The sequence below is a fragment of the Lampris incognitus genome, chromosome 13 (assembly GCF_029633865.1).
Source record: "Lampris incognitus isolate fLamInc1 chromosome 13, fLamInc1.hap2, whole genome shotgun sequence".
Classification (NCBI taxonomy): Eukaryota; Metazoa; Chordata; class Actinopteri; order Lampriformes; family Lampridae; genus Lampris; species Lampris incognitus.
The window spans coordinates 39,908,511-39,913,505 of NC_079223.1; the positions used below are offsets into that span (position 1 = coordinate 39,908,511).

A 4,995-nucleotide genomic window follows, 5' to 3' on the forward strand; every position below is an offset into this window, starting at 1 on the left:
CGCACACCATTCATAAATCCACCCGAATGTACATGTCACGAGTTCATTAAACAAAAAAAACAAAAAAAATTTTTATAAAAAAATGTCTTAATGTGTGGCCTCTTTGCTTCAAGTTATCCACTTCGCATCACCGAAAAGTACAATTAGCCACACTCCTGTGATACACAATGGCTTGATCAATCCATTCTCCTTTGTTTTGTAGTGCCAGGGATACATTAAAGAAACACTTTTAAAACCTTTTGGAGTTTCGCACCTCATACCATAAATTATGGTATGAGGCATGAAACTCGTAGTTAGCATATTAGGCCATAATATGCTAACTACGAACATATTCAATAGGCTTAGGTAACTATACAGGTTGTTATTTTCAAAAGTGAAGACACAAATGTACGTGTGTGTGTGTAACACTTAATTAGCACACACTTGCTCGCTGGTAGTCCATCAAGTCCGATGATGACGCCCTTCCTCGCTGACGGTGTGTCCTCTGATGACCGTAGGGCCCAATTCTTGATCCACAAATTGTATTGCATGCTGGGCATATGAATAACACACACACAAACACACACACACACACACCTATACGTACAAACAAACATACACAGATGAGCACATTTGCATTTGCCAATTGCATCTATTTCCTCCAGATGAGAGCCAATCCAAACAGGGAGAGGAAATGTGGGTTCCTCCAGCTTGTAAATGTTATCTGAAGCTGTCAGTGCACATCAAAGCTCTGGTGAGACAAGTAATCCAGAATGACAGGCCAGCCTCTCTCACCTCCTCGCTGGAGTACCAAAGCCATGACAGCACTTCTTTCTTTTCGCTCTTAAGTCGGAGAAACAAAACAATCCTGCGAAGTCTCTGGCAGTACACCTTGTTAACACCTTAGCGGCCGCGGCTCCCAGCGTTAACACTGCAGGGGCTGTAGTGCGGCCTGGCAGCATGGAAACCTTCCAGGAAAGGGTTTATGAAAACGTGGGAGACATACGCTACAATAACCTGCACAAAGGCAGAAATACATATCCGCATATTTACATAACTTGCCACTTCCCTGTAAATATAAAGTTGGATTTGAAGTTTTTCAGCGCAGGTTTTAAAAATGCTAAGCGCCTTATGACTGGATTATAACCTACTCACTCACAAGCTAGCTGTGCCATCTGCATAGATTCACAGGGGGTTGCAGGTTGTGACCCCTCCAGAATTATTTGTGAGTGCATCTAAAAGTTTATGCCGTTATTAGACAAGAAAGATTTGGCATTTTCATTTTTCTAGAATTAACATGTTTGCCGTCATTGTTACAATTGACAAAATATATCTTTCCACACCCCCCGCCACCATTCTCTCTAAGCCTCCCCCCCATATTCTCTCACTATGCCATTCAAGTTAGGCTTTGAGAGAAACGCCAGATGCAAGTAAGAGTATCACCTTTAACCTGCTCAAACACATCCAACTGGGGATCAAAGTTTTGAAGTGTTTCTGATGTGTCAGCTTACTTTTCTGGGTTGTCGCTTAGCTAAAACGATGATCCAGACAAGCTAACTTTAGCTCTTTTGACACCGTGCAAAAGCATCGATTTTACAATATCTATGTTAAGAGTCCAATCAGGATGAGCGGTCAATAGGCCGACGTAAGACAAGGACCCCCGCATTGTTCTGTTTGCAGCAAAGTCACACATTTGTGCTTTCCATCTGACACTTTCTGTCCTTATTCTCAATATTTTTGCTTGTCTCGTAAATGGAGGGTTGCCAATTTCAGGGTCCACGTTGCAGTGCAGTTTGAGTGGAACTGACCCTGTTCTGATCTCTTAAAATGGGACTTGACGAGAGCTTTGAAAAGCTACTGAGATCTCCTCTGCAGTTTGGTTTACAAAAGGAAATCCTGGAGTCTGTTATTGTGAGGCAGTTCCAACTGTTCAGGAAGAAGGGAGGGAGTCGATTCAGCCGCACGGAGACCACACAAAGCCGAAATCTAATTAGAGCCCTATCTGAGTTATTAGAGCATGTCTCTCTTTGGTGCCTTTGACCGTTACACGTCAAGTCACCGGCTGAAAATGTGCACCTTCCTTTGACCTCCATTGTGAGAGTTGTCGACGTTTTTATTTTTGTTTAACTTTAAGACAGAATACATAATAAACACACAGTAATTAAGAAACGGCCAAATGTAAAAACTGGATCTACATTCTCCGTAGGAGAAAAATGATACTTTGGCGATGTGTACATAATTGGGGGTTGTTTATACAATACTGAATTAGCCCTGACACACATGCATGCATGTCAAGAGAGTATCCACCTGGTATTTTCTTAAAAATAGCACTAAATCCAAGGAAACTGTGATAGCATTAAGAGGCAATTGCAAAAAAAAAACATTGCTGAGTGCTGATGAAATATGTGACAGATTATTCCAAAAGTTTTAAGCCTTAGATTAAAAAAAAAGATACAAAAAAATCCATTCTGAGCATTTTCAAACGAGAGCGCAACAAAACTAGTCACGATTCAGCTGGATATGAAGAATGGAGACGAGAGCTGCATCTTGTCGTATGTGTAAGCCCATGATATATTTAGAAGAACGTTTCAAATAGATAAAAATAGAGATATTGTTCGGCTGTGCGACTAAAGAGCGAAGTCTGGCCCGGACCCCCAGGGGCCCCCTTATCTTTAACATCTTAAGGAACTTTGACATTCTGCTCATGTTGTGGCAACATGATGTGAACGTCATGCTTGAGAGACCCGTCGCCATTGTTTCACAGTTAAGGCTCCCTTTTTCTTCCGTTTGACCGTTTTCCTCCAAACAATACAGAGAACCATAAGTTAGGGGTTATGCACTGAAGTATGCAAACTCAGCGGGGGTAGTGTCTGTACGAAGAGGGCAAGACGTGAGGCTCATAAAGTATGGTTATCTCTGATAGCCACCTGGGGGTTAAATTTGGTTTGAGTCCTACTTTGCCATGTATGAGATTTAGACCATTAATATACCAGCAAACTATTTGCTATGTAAAGAGATAGTGGAGCAATGACGTCCTGAGCAGAGAAGGAAGTCACACTCCCTCTGTTACACCTGGTTTTAAAATGCGTTTTGGGCGATCTGATCACAAGTGGACAGCGAGGCACGTCGCCGTTTACACCTGTGTCTATTACACCTGTGTCTAACATGCGTCCCCAAATGCGTCCTGCTGACCACTCGTGGTCAGACTTCGTCGCTCCGCAGAAGAAGAAAATGATGATGATGATTTCCTGTGGCGTCCTTGTCGGGGACGCATCGGGACGCATTAGCGTTTACACTACAAAAGCTATGTGGTCAAATGCGCCCCAGACCAGCTCGGCAAGTGGTTTGAATAACCGGTTCACAAAACGTTTTGGTGGTCGTTTACACTTGTATTCAGCGCTGTCCCCTTGTGATCCGATCGCAAAAAAAAAACGCATTTTAAAACCAAGTGGTGTGTGTGTGTGTAGTAATCCGAGTTTCTCTGTTCTTTGTTTTGGAAGCCGGTCCGGCCACGCCTGCATGTTAGCGCATGTGCGGTAGCTAGCGTTAGCCGCATAGCTAGCAATATAATAATTACGCTACATGGATTTCGCTCCGTACCAAGCCGAATATGTTACTAATGTTAATAAAATTACTCTATATTCTAAAGGTTAATATCACAACCAACAAAGTAATAGCCAAGAACGCGAAGGGAGGAGGGGGAGGTTTGTTTTATTGTGGTCTGAGATGCTAATGCTGAACGCCATATACAGCTCAGCGCCATTAAAAGTGGAACGAGTAGGATTTGTCGGTTGCAGTTCGTCGGCTCAACGTGACCAGGGGACACGCCCCCTGACCCGTAGTTGCCGGAACATTTTTTTAATTCATTTTTTTACATTTTATTTGTTTGTTACAAACAAGGTCTACAGGCGGTCCTCTACTTGCCGGGGAGGGTGACTCCGTCATATTTCGGCTGGGACCAGCGCACAGACTCCTCTCTGCGGATGCGGTGTTTGTAACCGATGCGACCTCGTTTCCGCTTCCTGTCAGCGATGCTGATACCAGGTCTGCCCAAGACCACGAAAAGTCCAGTCCGTAGATGCCGATGCGGGGGTCGTACTTGATACCCAGATCGATGTGCTCCTGGATGCCAAAGCCAAAGTTTCCAGTGTCAGAGAAGTTTTACTTCGTCAACTCGCACTCACGCACCTCGAGTCCCTTCTCCGGGATCTCCTCTGCCTTGGCTCCGCGGGCGGTGCAGTGGACCGCAGTCTTTTCATTCATACGGAGGCCAAAGGCTCTCACGGTGTAGCCTCGGAGAACACAGGCGTCCGTCCCGCCAGCGGCTCGAGCACCATAGCAGCTCTGGTCCGTCTGTCTCCACTGTCCCCGACGCAGATGTTCCGGCAGAGCTTGCGGGTGCGAAGGTCTCGCACAGGGTTCTCCTTTTTTCTCGCCTGGTCCGCCATGTTTGATCACAAGAGGAGCCCAGTCGCCAGAACACACCCCAGCGTAGAGGCCAACTCCGCGTCGCTCTTCGGTCCCATCCTCTCCTTCAGTGCTCGCCAGCGGGTGAAAGTCAACCCCAGATTCACTCTCGTTTCGGAACGAGGTTTGTCTCGCTTGGCGCGTCGCCTCGGTGTATTTGCGTCGTTTCGGCGCTGTGTCCGCCATTGTCGTGGCTTCCTCTTGGATGCGTGCTCTCACGGTCTCGCGCTGGCCCCTGGTCGGCACGTGCTTTTATAGAGTCCCGCTGCCCAAAGGTTAACGCCCAGAAACGTCCCGCACACAGCAAACCAAGAGAATACAGGCGGATACACACATCGCTACACACGTCTAGTGGGTCATAAGTGATGGTTGAGAGGGATTATTGTTGTATGAGACTATACATTGATTTTGGATTTTCCTACTCATTCTACCCTTAAACCCAAAATGCACTGAGTTGAAATGGATTTGGTATGGCTGATGCCAAAAACGGATCAAACGCATTTACAGAAGTCTTACAGGATCAACTGACCAGTTTTAATACTATTGTAC

At 45.5% G+C, this 4,995-nt stretch overlaps 1 pseudogene; it reads right to left on the minus strand.

The window, feature by feature from the left end:
• Positions 1-3,895: 3,895 nt before the first annotated feature.
• Positions 3,896-4,427, minus strand: LOC130123093 (60S ribosomal protein L11-like; annotated as a pseudogene).
• Positions 4,428-4,995: the final 568 nt, after the last annotated feature.